General features: G+C 39.4%; 1 pseudogene; it reads right to left on the bottom strand.

Annotated features, from left to right (window-relative positions):
- Positions 1-3006: 3006 nt before the first annotated feature.
- LOC131913875 (heat shock protein HSP 90-beta-like) lies at positions 3007-18483 on the bottom strand (annotated as a pseudogene).
- Between the last annotated feature and the right edge of the window lie 626 nt (positions 18484-19109).

The following is a 19109-nucleotide window of genomic DNA, read 5'->3' as shown; positions in this document are numbered from 1 at the left end:
TCAGTTATGCCAAAATGTAAATTTTAAAGGTACCTTGACTTCAAAATTTAGATATAAGGATATGTTACTTTGGAAAAGAGGTTCTGCTTTTGTTTCCACAGAAAGCCAGAGGCTATGGATTTGTTCTAGATTAAGATACATCAGGTTTGACCAGCCAAGACCCCCTGAAAGGTCTCCAATGACACCATGGCCCAGATGATCCAACATCCGGAACAGTTTCAAGGCAACTGGCTCAGATGATACACCCTCATGGACTACTCCAATATCCTAAAATTTTCTTTGTGTCTCCATAAGATACAGCGCCCCCCTCCAGCAGGAAGTAGTAAGAAAAGCTATGCCCAAATTCCCAAATATACCAAGCTGGTTTTAGAGATGGAATTGGCTCACTCCCCCTCTAAACCCAGACATATTGCTTAAAAAAAAAATGGTTAAGAGATTCTTATGTCCCAAATCAGAAGAGCCCTCTGGTGTGGGACAGAGAAAAACCAATATTTTTATTTAAAACATGTTGATTATAAATACAATCTCTTTCTAAAAAAAAAAAGCGGGGGATAGTTTAGATATGATAGGATAAAAAGGTAGATTAATGAACCTACTTTTTTTTTTTTTTTTTTTTTTTTTTGGTTTTTCGAGACAGGGTTTCTCTGTGTAGCTTTGCGCCTTTTCCTGGAACTCACTTGGTAGCCCAGGCTGGCCTCGAACTCACAGAGATCCACCTGGCTCTGCCTCCCGAGTGCTGGGATTAAAGGCGTGCGCCACCACCGCCCGGCTAATGAACCTACTTTTAAAGAGTAACAACTTGTTTAAAATGTTTTACATTGCTATAGATTTTAGTTTATTGATACAAATTTAAATTTAATTTTGTTGTACTGTATATATATTTCTATTCTTGTGTGAAGTATTATGTTTATGTAACTCATTTAAAATTGTAATGAATAATTAAAAAATAGATTAATAATTAGTCATCTATGATAACCATATTTGTAGCCATATTAGTTAAGTCTTCTAGGTATACATAGATATATTTCAGATAGATAGGTAGTCTTCAAACACTTCAAAGACCTACAGAATATGGCATTTAAAATGTTTTAAAAATTTAGACTTTCTGGACAGTGAGACTTGTCTGCTCCTGACAGCACCAATTTACTTCAGAGAAGAGTATGGGCATCAAAGACACTCCATATGGAGTTTATCTTCACCTTGACAAAAATAGCCATTTGAACAAGAAACTGTTCTTGCCTGGACTTCTTGATCAACTTGATATACAGGACCCATAGAAAGGTAACCACTGAACTTTGCTTGACAAAATGGTCCTTCAGGTTCCTGATTTGCAGAGAAAACTGCAAGACATTCTACAGGACATAGAAAAAAGTGAATGAGAGACTCTAGGCCTACGGGCTGAAGACTGATGCCCCAACTTTACAAGAGAACTTTGAATGACTGTCCAGGCTGTCAGCTGTCTCTGTCTACCCTACAAGACTCCCAAAAGTTGCTTACATCCTTCTCCCATTTCTCAGGTAGTATTATATCCTTCTGAGGTCTTTGATGTGGTTAAAGACTAGATACTTACAATTTTCCTTAGTTATGATAAAAGATAAGTTAGATATAAAACCTTAAATTCACAAATATAAGATAGATATCTTCTTTTATATTTTAACTATAATTCTTACTCGATAATTATTTTGTTATGTGTAATATTACTATGTTAAAGTTAAAACCTTCCTTTTTGAAAAAGAAAAAAAGGGGAAGTGCTGTGGATATCGCTCTATATAAATAAAGCACTGATTGGCCAGTGACCAGGCAGGAAGTATAGGCGGGACAAGGAGAGAAGAGAATTGAGGAAGGAGGAAGGAAAGAGAGACCTGCTGGAGCCACCGCCAAGACAAGGAAGATGTAAAGTACCGGTAAGCCACGAGCCACGTGGCAAAGTAAAGATTAATAGAAATGGGCTGAATATAAGAGTGAGAGCTAGACAATGATAGGCCTGAGCTAATGGCCAAGCAGTTTAAATAATGTAAGAGTCTGTGTGTTTATTTTATAAGTGGGCTCTGGGACTGGCAGGATTTGGCAATGGGAGCTGGAGAAAAATTCTCCAGCTACATGCCTTTTATAAGGAAATGTAGCAAATGCACATAGGGGGTGCTCTTAGTGGCTGCAGCTGAGGATATATACTGTCAGGACCCTAAGGGCAGGCCAACACAGATGCCTAAATGCTAACGGTAATCATTTTCTGAAAGCAGGCAACAGGTTGGAAGTAAACTTTAAAAAAAAAAAAACTACCATAAATGTTGCAAACACAAATGTAGGTTGCTAATATCTCCCAGCTGTAATGTCACTCTGCAGTCAGTACTGAGTGCTAATTGTGGGTCATTTGGGGTCAGTAGCATTTCTTTCCTTCTAAAACTCTAATAAAGGTCTCTGTAAGGAATCCCTCATCCTTTCCCATGCCATGTTTTCAGTACTGCTCAATAACTACAGAGCTCAGTCCTTTGTTATGGATGAACATAGAGACAGACATAACGAATAGGGCACAGATCCAAACTTAACAACAGGCTAGTGACCACAAACTACAGAGAGAGACGAAAGACACAGGGAGAGCAACAGAAAATTCGAATTTGGCCTTACACTTGGTCAAACTAATGCAAGAGAAAGGTGCTCTGTTTTCATTCCTTAATGCAACATCTACAAACCTTTTGAAGTTATCTTTAAATGATGCAGCTTCCCCTAAAATACAATTACCTCATTAGTTTTCATCCTCTGTATCTTATCCAAGCTCATTTAAACTTCCTAACTTCGTATTGTAGGATTCACCAAACAGTTCTGTTCTGTATAAAGAGAAACATCAGCTTTTCTAAGGTCCAGGTTAGTTCCTCCTACACAGTGTGTTATGACTGTCCTCATCTCTAGATAGGGCATGTCACAGGAAAGTGACTGGTTGGATAAACCCCTGTTGTCCAGCTTTTTGTTTCTCTTAACTTGAGCCATCTCTTCAGAACATATTCCCACTTAACGCTTTTCCAGAGCGCATGGGCAGATGCTGTCCAGGCTTCCCTGCTTCTTTGATTTCCTTTCCTTTGGGAAATCTGACTCTTCTTTACTCGCCGTATTGAAGTTAGAAGGGATTTGACACTACAGGGAAAGGTATAGATTTTTGTGTAAGGTGTAAGTTTGTGCCTTGATGTCAGGCAAGAAGGGGAGAAAGTGCTGACTTTTAATTAGAAGTGATCTTTGGACACAGAGAATTTGGAAGAATCTAGAGACTAAACATTTTCATGCACATACATCTAAAGTGTAGAGACTATCATCCAAGGTTCTGAGATCCAGTACAAGCTTAGTTTTCAAGCTCTTACAACTAGGCCTTGAACTTGCTTTATGAATGGGATGGGTTGAAAACTGAATGAGAATAGAGCTCTGGTAGTCACAAAGTTCAAGGCATAGCCCTTGTATTTAACCTTCTCTGACTTCTGTCTGTGAGAAATTAAAACCTATTCATTCTTTACATGCTGCCAGTTAGTTCCTCTTTCTTTATATACTGGTATTATACTGATGATTAATCACTCTTAGAAATTTATTTTCTTCTTCCAATGAACCCACAACCCCAAAATTAGTCGTCCAATTCTATAGTCATTATCATTTTCCTCATGAATCTCTTATGCATATCAGTCCATTCCTTTCCACTGATAATATGGTTCCAGTTCATGATGGGAGAAAATAATCCATTCAACTGAAACTACCCACCAGGAGCTATCTATGCCAAAGATGATATCCTGAGGCCCATCTAACTACAATGGCATCCAGCTTGATATTATTAGAGGGTGCCTTCTAGGAATACTTCTGGGACCAAACGCTGCAAGTTCTTTGTGAAACAAATCCTGAGCTTTTCTTGAAGGAGGTTTGTTGAAAAGTAGTCTGAGGTAGAATGAATGTGAGGTTAAGGGAAGTTATGATTAGATAAAATGAACAAAGAAGAATGTGCAGGAGAGGACCTGGGCCCCTTTTTCATAGGGTTCTTGAACTGGATGACCTCTTACATATATCTCAGTTGGATACGGAAGGACCTACCCATGTGCCCTGACATTTACAGTTCCTTGGATGTGAGTTACTTTGCAAGGAAGGTGAGTGAAGAATTAGGCAGCTGTGCATGGGTCTCTGTAACCATCATGGCCTGCAGAGTTTTGATCCAAGAGAGGCAAAAAAGAAGTTCTGTTCAACATGACTCATGGTTGGTGTTGGTTCAAACTTAAAGAGGCTGATCCTGAGTAGTAAGGCACATTTAAGCACCACACAATTTGGTGAAAAAAAAAATTACATGGTGATAATTAACTCAATACCGTGTGCACAATAAAGCTTAGACATAACTATACCCAAACTCTTCCAGCCTTCTGTGTGGAAAAAAATTTATACATCTCTCCCATTGAAGAGTCAACCCGGTGTGTTTAACATCCCTGGTTTCTTTAGTGCTTATCTGTGAGCATCTGTGCCTCCCCTATAGCTGCTTTTGACTCGGGCAATTCCTGGAGAGAAACTTCTACGAGTTTTCTCTAACTAGTGTCTGTGCTTGCTAGAATTTGGAGACCCCACTGGAGGCAACTTGCAGTGTCACACAACAGCTTGTACTATTTCAGCCAATCTCTGGAGTCTGGTCTGGATTTTTCTATCTTACGTCTTATATTTGACATTATTTTTTAAATCATTAATCACATTATTTGTGTCTATGTTTCTGTGCATGCATGTTCTGTGTACATGGGCTGGTGTCGAAGTGCATATGGAAGAAAGAGGACAAGTTGGAATTGGTCTTCTCCTTCCATTGTGTGACGCTTACAGATCACATCTGTTCATCAGACTTCATGGCGAGCATCAGTATTCACTGACCCCCGATAGCAATGCTGTTTTAATTTTAATTAGTTTTCTTTTTCCGTGTGTGTGTGTGTGTGTGTGTGTGTGTGTGTGTGTGTGTGTTTGTAAAATTCTGCATGTGTGTAAGCACATGTGTACGTGAGTTCCACTTGGTAAAGCTGGAGGTTGTTGTAGAATCATCTTCCATCTCCCATCTACCTTATTTATTGAGGCAGAGTCTGTCAATCAAACTTAGAGCTCACCAATATGTCTTACCTCACTAGGTACTTTGCTCTGGGAACCCTGTCTTTACTTTCTGAGGTTGGAATTACAGAAGTGCAATTAGGCTAACTGGTTTTGATGTGGCTTCTGGGGATTTGCATCCTCATGCTTGCTTAGCAAGTATTTTTTCTACTGAGCCATCTCCGTAACCCCTGACATCTATTTTTTAATCAACTCACACCTCTTCTCTCTTTCTAAGAACAGCAATCACATTTACTTGAAAACGGTTTTCTTCCCATGTTGAGCTTTGAATTTTTGGTCTGATAATAGCTAATAAGATAAATCTGTGCACTTCACTTCCCCAACTGAAAAGATTGGTTCTGTAATCAGCCTAGGTCAGTGAAGGCCTTTCTGTATCCATTTTTTAAAATTATTTTTGAGATTATAATATAATTACATCATTTCCTTCTATTTTCCTCCCTCCCATATACCCCTCCTTGCTCTCTTTCCAATACATGGCTTCTTTTTTCATTAATTATTGTTGCCTATATACATTTCTAAATATATAAATATACTCTGCTTAGTCTGTATAACATTACTCTTATGCATATACTTTCAAGACTGATGATTCCGTATTGGATAATCAACTGGTGAGCTCTTCCCTGGGGAAGTCTGTTCCTCCTGCTCTCAGCAATCCTTAGATGCTTGCAGTTCTTTTCTCCACACTGATCCTGGAGCCTTAGGCGAGGCCATTGTCTTGTAGATATATTATTTGGGACCAGAACTCCACCGCTCTGCATTTTGATTGGTTGTAGTTTTTGTAAGAGTTTTACTAAGACATAATTTACATATCATAAAATTCATTCTGAAATAGATATTAGTATATGCTTAAGGTTCTACAATCATCATTTTTATCTATTTGATGCAATTTCCATTACCCTCTCCCCAAAGAAATCTTCACTCACAGATTGCTTTCCATGCATCTTTAATTCTCAGCCCTTGATAATCACTCATCTGCTTTTTGTCTTTAAAAATTTGCCCATCGAGGACATTATATGCAAATGCAATCGTACAATGCATGGTCTGTAAGACTGTCTTCTTTAATTTGCATATGTTTAATGCAGCAGCATGTCTCTTAACTTATTTTTTTGATTTAAGAAAGGGTTTTAGGATAGGCTGACCTTCAACTCTCAATCCTCCTGATACAGTCTCAAGAGATTTTTCTATTATTTGTCAATAATGCTTTTAGTGTTTTCCCACAATTTGTCAGCAGTAAAGAAATGTACCAAAATTCATACAAACTATTTTCATTGGATTTAAATACCAAGAAACACATTTTTCAAAGTGTGTCCTGCTCATATTTCTAGATGTCAGACAAATTCACCATATCCTTCCTTTCTGTTCTATCTTATATTTACCCCATGTCCTCATTCTTTTACCATCAAGTTCCCAGACTCAAGTTTGTGTGTCTGTTTAAGCTACTATGTAAGAGCAACATGCATGTACGATTTAAACCCTTATTTATTTTTCAGTACAATTTTAAACTTTTCTTTCTCCTGTGTGTTTGTCTTAGACTCATTAAGAAATTGCCCTTAAGTGATGTACTCTCTTTTCTTCAAGAACATATGTGGTGGGGTTTTTTCCTAAGAGAACTTCAAAAGAAATTATTTGTTCCACTAATGATGGCCTGAGATTTCTCAATATTTCCCAAGGACTCAGGACCTATGAACTCTACCTTAGGTTTGCAACAGAATGTAGACCCTTAGCAATTGAGAGCTTGCTATGTCTTGAGTGTAAGCCCCAGGAATAATATGTTGGAAGCTTGTTCTCCAGTGTGAGAATGTCAAGAGCTAGGATCTTTGAAGGGCCTGGTGCCAGGTTCTTAGGTCACAGGGTCATTTCCTGATAAGGCATTGATGACATTTTCCTGGTCTCTCCCTGGTCCCTTGTTCTGACTGTCTGTCTTGGCATGTAATCTGCCTTTCATTCATGCTTCCACCGTGGTATGATTGTTCATAATGGCATACAGCAAGATGTGCCCTTGCCATAGCTAGACATGTGCTATTTGCACTTTGACCCTCTAAAACTACATAGCAAACCTTGTGCCAAATAACCTTTTTCTTGTTATTAATTCATTATAGCAACGAAAAACTGAGGAATAAAGAGTCCTCTATCCTGAAATCTCACAGATGCTTCACTAGGGCAGTGTGGGTCCTTCATGAGTGTCATCTTCAAAACCATGAATTGGTATCATATACTCAGTCCTTCTTAAGGGCAATGATTGCATAATACTTACGTAAGGAACAATCACAAGGTCTACAGAGGATGCTATTATGTTACCATTAGCTTCAAACACTTACGTTTCAAACAGTTCTGCTATTTGCTTTTGGAAAATGAAATTTCAAAATCTTAACGACAATTTTACAATTAAAATTTCACTTTGCCACATGCCTCTTTGTTTTCAGCTCTTTAAAGAAGTGTCCATGGGGTCACATGCTGTTTCTTCTTGGAATGAGTGACTGTTCTTGACTAAAATAATTCTTACTTTTCAGGTAACAGACTAAAGTGGTCTGGACTTTAGCCTCAAAGCAAAGCCTGTATTTTCTCCCCTAAATAGTTAATATCATCCTATTGTACTGTATGGTAGATGTTGAAAATGTTTTCTTCTATACTTGCTTCTTTCCTTTTCTCTTTTCTTTATTCTGCATACTTTTAATTTCAGAGAAAAATAAAATAAGTAACAAAAATCACCTTAGCCTTCTGACACAGCGTCTCCACAATGGGGTGGTCAGGATTGATCTCTAGGTGCTTTTTGGCCATCATGCAGCCCATTGTAGAGTTGTCTTGAAGTGTCTGGAACTCCATGATCTGATCCATGTTGGCTGTCCAGACATAGGTGCTTGTCACAGTGTAGCAGGGTGATGACATGAGTCTACTGGAGATTGTCACCTTCTCAACCTCCTTATCCAAGATCTCCTTCATGGGTGTGCAAAGATTCTCAAACTTTGCCTTGCTCTCTCCATTTTCTTCTCTTCCTCATCCTCTGTAGCACCAGGTCTTCCTTAGACACTAAGATCAGGCCCTCCCCATCAAACTCACTGAGCTGCTGCACACAGTACTCATCAGTAGCCTCAGTCATATACACCACCTCAAAGCCCCGCTTCTGCACACACTCTACAAAGGCAGAGTTGGCCACCTACTCTTTGCTCTCACCAGTGATATGGCAGATGGAGTTCTGTGCCTCCTTCACTTGAGACACATACTCTGACAGGGAGGTCATCTCATCTCCAGACATCAGAGGAGCTCAGAGAGGCACTGACAGTTAGTGGTCTTCATAGATTAAAAGTTTTAAATTCTGGGAGAACTCCTCATAAAATTTCTTGTGGTCTCTTTGTCTTCAGCCAACTCAGAGGAGAGATCAAGGTACTTTTTCACAATGATTTTGCAGTTGACTTTTTTTAAGGATCTTGTTCTGCTTGCAGCCTTTCTCAGAATATGTTCAGGGGCAAATCCTCAGATTCAACCATGCCATGGATAAAGTTGAGGTATCAGCTCATCACAGCTGCCCAAAGTGAATCACATGGCAGATATACAGCTTAATGTTGTTGTTCTTCTTATTCTCAAAAGGTCAAAGGGAGCTCACTGAGGAATGAAGACCAGTGCCCTGAACTCCAACTGACCTTCTACAGAAAAATGCTTGATTACCAACTGGTCTTCCCAATCATTAGTAAGGCTTTATAGAATTCACCATATTCCTCTTGAGTGATGTTATTAGGATTTGGGGCACAAATAGGCTTATTTTTATTCAGCTCTTCTTGATCAATGTATTTCTCTATAATCTTCATTTTCTTTTATCTTTGCCACTGATATCCTCCTCATTTGTTCTTACATCTTCAATCTTAGGTTTCTCCTTATCATCCTTATCTTATTTCTCTTTCTTCCCTTTCTCTTCCTCTGCCTCATCATCACAGGTCTTCTCTTGTTCCTTCTCCAAATAGAGGGTGATGGAATAGCCTATGGACTGTGATTGTTTCTTTGCCACTTCCTTGACCCACCCCCTAAGTATTCTGTCTGGTCTTCTTAGAGATAAAGGATCACTTTGGTACCCCAGCCAATGGGCTCACCGTGGTCTGCATGAACTAACTACAGGATGTACCAGCAGAAGACTCCCAGGCATACTGCTCATCATCATTGTGCTCTGTGATCACAACTGCTTTCTCTACCACTAAGTAGGCTGAATAGAATTCAATACCAAACTGCCCAATCATGGAGATGTCTGTACCATCATGGAAAACCTCCATGAATACTTTTGTGTCAGACAATGGTTCCCAAGTTATTTATGGGGTCATCCTTGGTCATGCCAATGCCTGTGTCTACCAAAGTCAGCACGCACTTCTGAGAGTTGAGGATGATGTCAATTTTCAGCTCTTTACTGCTGCCCAACTTGGGTCTGTTGGGCTCTCAGAGCTAATCTTGTGCAAAGCATCAGAAGCATTAGAGATCAACTCCTAAAGGAAAATTTCCTTGTTTGAGTGAAGAATATTGATAATGAGGGACATGAGCTGAGTGATTTCTGCCTCAAAGACAAAGTTCTCTACTTCTTCCTCTCCATGGTGCACTGCATTGAATATCTCGACAGGAAAGTCAAATAGTGGTACAGAGCAGGGTGGGACCAGACCATGTCAGACTTGTAGACTTGCACGCCAAACCTAGACTGTGTGGGCGAGACTCAAGAAAGCTGCACTCTTCCTTTTCTTGGTTCATGTCATGGGTCAGGGTCACAGTTCTAGGAAGTTTCCCACTCACACACCCACACCCACATAATCATAGTTGGTTACACCACTGCCTGAAGTACATTATCTTCACTTTGCTTCCTGTTGAAGCTCTTGCCTGGTTACTTCTCCTTATTCACACACTCTTAATTTCAGTATTTGTTTACTCTTGATTATTTACAAGACAATCTCCTTTGACAATCATATTACATGTAAGATAATACCACATAACCATTTAATAATTTTTTTCTGTAGAATTCTCTACAAAAACTTACAATGCATAGAAGGAAACTTCTTTGGAAGTAAGAGCTGTATCTTTTCATCCCGTGTGTTCCTAGGACCTAGTATTATGCCTCACATATAGTATGAATTCTTTTTAAATTAATTTGTAAATAATGAAAACAATGTTCTGATTATCAATCTTATAAAGGACTGAAGCTAATAGATTCTGATAGTAAGAAATCCATTTCCATTTCAGATAATATCATTTTCAAAGAGAGAAGGGGGCAGAGGAGCTGACTTTGACTAAAGATGTGCTGGACACTGAAAAGTGAAAACAGAACAAATGAAGTTTTCCTGAAGTATATTTTCATAAATTCATCTCAAAGTGTGAATTTATATAAGACTTAGATACTCTCCCCCTCTCTGTATGCCTCTTTCTCTCTCTCTCTCTGTCTATTTTATCAAATAAATAGTGCCCAAATTGTGATTAGTTGCAACAACACTTCATGGTTATTTTAGGTGCTAAGGAAAGTGTTGTTCTATGGTGGCTATAAGGAGTGGGACTGACGGTCTAATTAAATCAGTTGTTTTGTGGGGGGGTTAAAGTGTAAGTAAGTTACCATAGCTCACAAATCAAACCAAAAGAACCCAAACTAGAACTGGAGGATTTTAGGCTTTTTGACATCCAAGTATTTTATAGAATTGGTTTGCTAAGACTTTGATCTTCTCATCCAGCCTCTTTGCAGCAATCTTACTTTCACTTAGTGTCCTGGCAGGGGTGTGGGGCTGGGGGTGGAAGTGGTGATATGAGCCACAGTAAAAGCAGAAATGTTGTTATTCCACAAGCCATCCTCAACCTGACTGAAAAGAAGAGGCTAGCGCTCTTTATCCCCCAGAGCAGAGTGAAAGTACTCGGGATAAACTGAGCTACCCAATAGAGTCTTAGCAAATTAATTACAAAGGAAATTGAATATGTGTGCATATACGTTTTTAGGAAATAGTGGGCAGGTTTTTTTTTTAATTAATACATCACCCCAACCCTCAGTTCATCACCATTAAAGTGTTTTCTGTATCTATTATGCAGATTACTCAATATGGTAGCCCAAAACAACACCGATTTTTATTTTTAATTTTATCTTACATTTTTTTGGAGATTACATTAGAAAATCAGTCCCATTGAGCTAAAAGTCAAAGTGGCATGGGGAGGGACTAGTTCCTCCAGGAAGCCCTGGGGACAATCCATATTCGTGCCTTTTTGAAGCTTTCCAGGCGACCTGTATTCTGTAGCTTAAGTCTTCTTTTTCCTTGTAATCTGTTTCCTTAACTCATCTCTGGACCTTGCCTCCATCTTCTGAATGCCTCATGACTGATTACAATCTAGGCTTATATACCTATGTTAAGTTGCTTATTTTGATTCTATCATCTATGTAAGCAATATCTGCAAAAGATCACGGATTAGTATGTTGATATTTTTGGCGTGTATTACACAGATTAATATTACAGAACTTTGTTAAATATGGGGGAGGTTAAGGAAAGGAAGAAAGCAACCAACTAATGTCAGAAAGTGCTATTGTTGGAAAATTTCTTCCCTGTCCCAATGTGTCCTGACAATCTGGTTTTGACCTGGAAAATAAGAACAATGATGCCCAGATAAATAATTTAAGGTCTAAAAAAAACAGACACATTCATGAAGAGGAAAGTTCTACGATTAATAAAGGGCCAGGAAGATGTAAATGATTTCACTTCTACAGCAAGCTGTTGCTTTAAGAAGGAATTGACTCTGTTTTAAGTGCATGGAATCTACAAGTAGAGATAAACCAAACGGCGTAAGAAAAGGCATCCATTCTGTAAAGGCACGAGGAATGAGCCACGGCAACTGCCACACGGCAGCAGCGAACAGTTCCAGCCATCCAATCATTGTACCACAGCGTCAGTGTGAGGCCCTTGTAATCTCCAGAGATGGCGGTGATGATACTGAGGCCTTCGATTTGCTGCTAGAGGGAAGAATTTGCCGCAAGGGAAGAAGTCAATGGATCCAGGCGTTTGATATATTGAGAAACAAGGAACCAACTGTGGCTAGCACTTTTGTCATCCAGCAGCAGAGGTAAAAATCAGAAACTTGAGATTACACACTGCTGGTGGCATTCTAACTGAAAAGGCCTCTCGCTGTGAGAGTTACTAAGTACCTCTTCTCTGAGAATAAACCCCAGTGATAAGCCAACCTTTTAGACACTTGTCTCTCTTTAAAGAGATAGTGTTAGGAGGCGGGGTGTCAAGTTTGATTACTCAGAAACAAGACCAGGAGTGAAAGCTTTCTTACTCTGCAATATGTTTTTGTAAATGGGTAGACAAAGTTAGAATACAGGTGAGACTTAGAATGTACATGCGTGTGTGTGTGTGTGTGTGTGTGTGTGTGTGTTTGTGTATGGTTTGTGTGTAGCCTCAATAAAACTGTCAAAACTAGGATGAATTGTGAATGTACTCAATGTTATTTTTAAGTACAGGTAAATTTTTTAGAGCCATATCTCTATGGGAGGTGAATGGAAAGCATGAGCAGGTTTACAACACACTGGTCTTCCTTAGCTACAGTGTCACTCTCTCTGGGCTCAATAGTCCACTGTCAAGTGTGGTATAGAGAATATCAAAAGAAAAATTCCAAAAGAGAGGATAAAGAGACTATGTAACTTTTACTATAATATATTATTATAACCATTCTATGTGACTACTAGTTAGTATTGTTAATCATTTGCCGTACTAATTTATCAATTTAACTAGGTATGTATAAGAAGTAAAAGACATAGTAGATATAAGATTTGGTACTATTTATGGTTTCTAATAGAGGTTTTAGAATTTATTCTCATGGATAAGAGGGACTACTAGTATGTGTGTATGTGTGTGTATGTATATATATATATATATATATATATATGTGTGTGTGTGTGTGTGTGTGTGTGTGTGTGTGTTTGTGTGTGTATCTTGCATATATATATATATATATATATATGTATCTTGCATATGATGTATATGCAATCTTTAGAAATGGCCTTTCATAAACTTCTAAGAAAGGAAGGATGAGAAGAATCAGGCTTTGGAGCCAGTTCTAGGACCGATTCAGAGCTGGAATGGAATTCAGTCATAGAACTGACTCCAAGGCCTGTTTCTTCTCATCCTTCCTTTCTTAGGTATCCTTTTCATTGCTCTCCCACTCCATCCCTAGATTAGACTACTAGCAATAGTGGAGAGGATGCCTGAACTGGCCTGCCCCAGATTGGTGAATACCCAAACTGTCATCATAGAGCCTTCATCCAGTAACTGATGGAAGCAGAGATCCACAGCCAAGCGCCAGGCCAAGCTCCAAGATTCCAGTCGAAGAGAGAGAAGAGGGATTATATGAGCAATAGGGATCAAGATCATGATGGAGAAATCTACAGAGACAACTGAACCAAGCTTGTAGGAACTCTCGAACTTTAGACTGACAGCTGTGGAACCTGCATGGGACCAGACTATGTCCTCTACATATGGGAGACAGTTGTGTGGCTTGGTCTGTTTGAGGGGCCCCTGGCAGTGGGATCAGGACCTATTCCTAGTGCATGAGCTGGCTTTCTGGAGCCCATTACCTATGGTGGGATGCCTTGCTCAGCCTTGAGGCAGGGGTGAGGGGCTTGGTCCTGCCTCAACTGAATATATCAGGCTTGCTGACTCGCATGCTCTTACCCTTTTGGAGGAGAGAATGGGAAGTGAGCCGGGATTGAGGGGGTGGCTTGGGGGGAGTGGGAGGAGAGATGGGAGGGGGATCTGTGGTTGATATGTAGAATGAGTGGAGAAATTACTTAAGTAAAAAAAAAAAAAAAGAAGAAATTGAAAAAAAAGTTTTAAAACCCAGTTTCTTCATTTGTTTAATGAGGTTAAAGAATTATTGTTTTGAAATCAAGTGCCATTAACATTGTTAAACTTTCTCATAGTGATTAGCATATAGGATATTTTTAAATGATGGTGTCATTATCAACAACTAAAACCAGAGTCATCATTAACAGCCATTGAGATAAGACTTTTATCTGATTAAACCAATAAGTTCTGCATTCCATTATACATACATACATGCATGCCTCTGAAGAATTGTACACTTAGTGTACAGATAAAGTTAGTTTTAAGTTGGTTGAAGTTGCTGTTAGAAACACACACAGCAGCCAGTCTACCAGTAAAGATTATCTTCCAAACGAGCTCATTTAGGAATTGGCATCTCTCTCTGCCTTATTCTTGTCTCTCTCTTTGGATTTCCCACCTGCCTCCAAGCTGCCTTGCCACAGGCCAAATGGCTTTATTTATCAACCAATCAGAGCAACACATATTCACAGCATACAGAAGAAAGACATTCCCCCATCAACACTGTCTTACCTACAACTGTTCTTTTCTTATCCCCACCTCCTTCCAACACCATTGCTTAAATCTATACTAAACTTTCTCTTAGTATACCCCACCCTTGCTTGCTCCCCTACAAAGACCTAATTTTTCTAAAAACAATATTTCTGAAAATATTGATCAAAAAGTTGTGCCCCCCTTCAATTCAAACTCAACATCGCTTAAGTTTCAGGGTAAGCAATCCTTCATAGACAGGAACTCACTTGTCAATGTATTATTTCATGTACTAGATTAAATCATTCGCTTTATTGTCCCAAATTTGGAAAACAAATTTAAAATTGTTAAATAGAAGAAATTATTGTGTAGGAGATAAATTTATCTAATGCTTTCCAAACCTTTCTGACATTTCACTTAATGAGTTTTACCCAGCATGCAGGAAAAGTTAATGATTTTCTGTGACACTTGATATTCATTGTACTCCAAAAATACTGTAGAGGAGAGTATCTGAGTAGAACTTTCTGGTTCTTTCTGAAGAAGGAAAAGAGGAGCATGGGAAACTGTGTATCACTACCACACTTCAAATTGTCTCCACCTTGGGCAAGGTCTTAGCTTAGTGATTTTTGATGTTTATCCTTAGAGTCTGGGGTAACTTCTGCTATTTCTTAGTCTTTAAAACAAGCAAGAACACAAGCACAACTCATGTTTGAGGAGAAGGACATGGGCTGTTTAGACACCTGTGTATTTTCTTTTTGACCTGGCCCATTTCTAAATTAGAACAGAAGTAGGAAAATTTATCATATGGGAATAAAAATCACAATACAACATATGGACTTAGGCTGGTTTGGGAAAGTGAAATATTAAAAGTTACATACCTTTACATCTCTGTTCCTATATCTGTATCTATCCCTCAGTCAAGCAGTTCCCTTTCTGGAAGTCTACTTTCGGTGACCCTTTCTTACAGGAAGAAGGGGGTAGCGCAGTAAGGAAACCCAGAATGGGATAAGAAAGGCTAGGAGATGCAGGTCACCTGAGTCTAAAGATAGCCCGGAAGAAGGCATATAATGAGCACTTAAGTGAAACCTATGTTAGAGCATGCCCTAAGCAGTTTCACTTCCCTCAACAAAGCCTAGCCCTGGCCTTGTGGCCTGAGCGCCCAGGGCTGCATTTCCGGAAACCTCAGGCCACGGTCCCCAGGGTGGGGAGCAAGCTGCAGGGCCACAAATCAACAGACCTCAAGATCTTCAGGGGAAGTTGCAGACAGGGCCCCTGCTGCTGTAGTTCCCAGGCCTCTGGCTCCAACCACCAGCAATGCTTCCTGTGGCTTCTGGCACTAGGGACAACAGTCAGGACCTGCTCACTGCTGGCCCAGTGCCTCCAGGTGGGTGGTCTTGTGTTTGCCAGGGTTGTGGGTGGAGGGTTTCAAGATGACCCTGAGGCCCTGCTGAAACTAAGGGCCACCAGAACATGTTGTCCTGGAGCCACCAAGATCAAGGTATCTTTAATCAGGCTTCTCTGTTTTCCCTACCACTGCAACTCTGAAGGACTTCTCAGTCATGAGGCTGCTTTGATGGATGAGTCTGAAACCCAGCAGGTGGGAGTGCACTTCCTATACTATCAGTGTCCAACACCTGCCTGTGTAACCTGTGAAGAGCTAGAACCTTCTCGAGTGCTCCAGGCCCTTCTAAAATTACTTTGCACATAGCCTTAAAGCTAGATCTCATCTGAAATGTCTATAAATAGAGCAAAATGTCTCATTTGTAACATCCTTGCCCATCTGCCTGCCTCATGCCAATCTGTATAAAACCACCTCTCTGGAGCCATGAGCTCCTAACTGAGAAAAGGGAAAGAAGTCACGTTGGTTGAATATGTTGTGAGTGTCTACTTTCAAATGAATGTTAAGGTGGTTGCTTTGAGTTTCTTTTGGTTTTATTTTCAAATGTGAGTCCTATAATAAGCATTTAAAAACTGTTAACTTTGGAAAAGAAATGTCACTAGGATATCAATATTATAGAAAATGTTCCTGGTGAGATACACAGCAAGAAAATATAGCCTGGAATTCTTTTAATGTACTAAGCAGAATTCAATTGCTTGTAGCGTTTTTTTAGGTAGTATGATTTTTGGCTTCATTTGCTTTAGGGTCTTATATACTTTAATCAATGTGAACAGTTGCTTTTCAGTTAAAATGGGAAATGTATTTCTAACAGTGGAGGATAACTCAGGATGATGTTAGAGCCAGTGATGTGGGGATGCCATACTGTTTTAAATACTGGACACTGGCATTCTTCAGCATTGTATAACTCGGGATCTGTGGCGAAGTAGCCTCTACAAACAAATGCATAGAAATCATCACTCTTTTGGACCCTGAGCCAGTGACCACTTTGTGATTTTAGTTTAACAATTGAGTTAGATTGAGATGCCAGAAGATGTCTTTTGTTTCACTGCTAGTCAAGTTAATAGATAGAGACAGTGATTATTCTGAGCCACATGCTGATGTGAGGCAACTTTTATATTCTGATGAGCATTCTTGCTCCTCTTTGGACTTTTCCTCATGTCGTTGTTTCTTCTCAATACAGTATTTAGCACTTGCTTCAGTTACTTTCTTGTGGATGTGAAAGTTCCCCTGCAGTAGGTAGTATTTTGGCATTATCTCAATCCTTCTCCATTTATGCACGTAGTCTCCTAAGAAATCCAGTCTTCTTTTTATTAGTTAAGTTCGCCTTTCTACAGTTTTGTAAGTGTACACGACGCCTACAGACCAGTCTCACCCTCCACTTCCCTACCACCCCTGTCTATTTCACCTCCTCCCCATAAATCTCACTGTCATGGTCATTTCTATTGGTTTCATTTTGTGACCCATGGATATTAACCAGGTCCCATGTAACCATGAGTTTGTAGCTATCCTTGGTGGCTGGTAGCTCACTAGTGGGTACCCAGTTCAAGACAATGATTCCCCATCTCCCAGAAGGTGGGCCTCACAGGACCCCTTTACTTCTTATCTTATTTATTAAGTGGTGAGACATCTTTCACAGCATACAGTTGACTTTAGCTTAATGTGGTACAGGGGTCTCAATTAGTTCAACTGCTTCCTTTCTGAGAAAAGCAAACTGCTCCTCTATGAGGTGCTTCCCATGGTCACACAAGCAGAAATTACCAGAAGGTCATCCAGTCATCAACTCATTAGCCACCATGTGTCTCCTCACTAGATTTGTGTGGCAATAAGTGTGAAAGGTAAACATGTTTGACACCCATAAATACATGACTTGTAATGACCACATCTACACATCCTGTCATCAGAGTTGTGTTCACCTTTAAGTATCTAACTAGTCCCTCAGTGGCAGGTGGCAAGGTTTAATGACCAGTACTAAAGCAGATTTGACATAATGTACAATGAATAGAAATTTTATTTAAAATGTATCTTTTGATTTATATTTAACTAGATATGGTTTAACAATGGCAGAATGGGGACCCTTCATCTGTTTCATTCTAAAGCTAATGCTTTTTAAAAGTTTTTTTTAATGACTACCTTCTTTAGGAGCTATTCATTTAAAGCCCAAATTATTTGTCCAATACTTTAAAATTTTTTAGTTGGCATTATTCATTGTATGAAAACAGAAAACATTAAAGACTAGAAGCAATATGTATCCTCACTGAACATGTAGTCAGTGCTCAGCCACAGCTTTTAGGAAGCATGACTACCTAAGTCTCCTTCTCTAAAGATTTAGAGATTTTTCTGAAACTATAATCTGGATTTGCCCTACTAAGCAAACCCCTGGGTCTACTCTGGTAGCTGGCAACGTCTGCTTTCTCTAGAGCATCAGAAGGTTCTGATCAGGTCACTTCTGCTGAGAAGTAAAGAAGGAAACCCCTTTAGACACTTAAATATGAGATAATTCAGTAATGTGTAATTACTAAAGAGGTCAGGCCTAGGAATCAGTGTGTCACGTGGCACTGGATGAGGAGAAGGACTTTCTACTGCACATACTTTAGTAAGCACTGCCCACCTGTGAGGCCTCCAGATGCAGACCATCTTCAACCCAGTTCCAGCTTCCTCACTTACCTTCCCTGTGATCATGAACAATTTCTTTCAGTTGTTATCAAAAGGCAAAATCTGGGGAAGCAGTAACACATATTTAGAAGTTGTTTTTGAGAATTAAAAGGAAAATATAGGTGAAGTCCTCTTTAGGGTGTCATCAATGTTAATATAATTGTTAGATCTTTGTTAAATAGTGTTGTATTTACCTATTTAAAAAATAAGTTCCTTCTGGGTTTCATGTACAGGCTGTTAATACTGACTAATGGTAGGTGAGGCAAGAGACCAGCCTGGGCTATGTATAGCACAGCACCTTGAGCTATACAATGAAGACCTGTCTGAAACAAATAGAGAAACAAAAGAGATGAAATTCACATTGAGAAGCCTCCTCATCTGGTTTGGAAGACAACTTAATGACTTAGCAATTTGAGAACTGGAAAAATTAGAAGGCATGACTTCCTGTGCGAGATCCTGCCATGTCTGTGAGGAAATACTGCGGTTAGAGGAATCCACAATGAGAAAACCAAGGACAGATGGATGCAAAGAGTATGAAACTGGAGCAGTTTTCACAAGATTAAAACAGGAAAGGAATTGAATAGGTCAAAATGAGTGCACAACCTACTTTTCCTCCTCATAGAGTACCAGTTGTAGCCCAGTTTAACTACTAC

Source organism: Peromyscus eremicus, chromosome 6 (genome assembly GCF_949786415.1).
Source record: "Peromyscus eremicus chromosome 6, PerEre_H2_v1, whole genome shotgun sequence".
Lineage (NCBI taxonomy): Eukaryota > Metazoa > Chordata > Mammalia > Rodentia > Cricetidae > Peromyscus > Peromyscus eremicus.
This window is presented reverse-complemented; position numbering and strand designations above follow the sequence as displayed.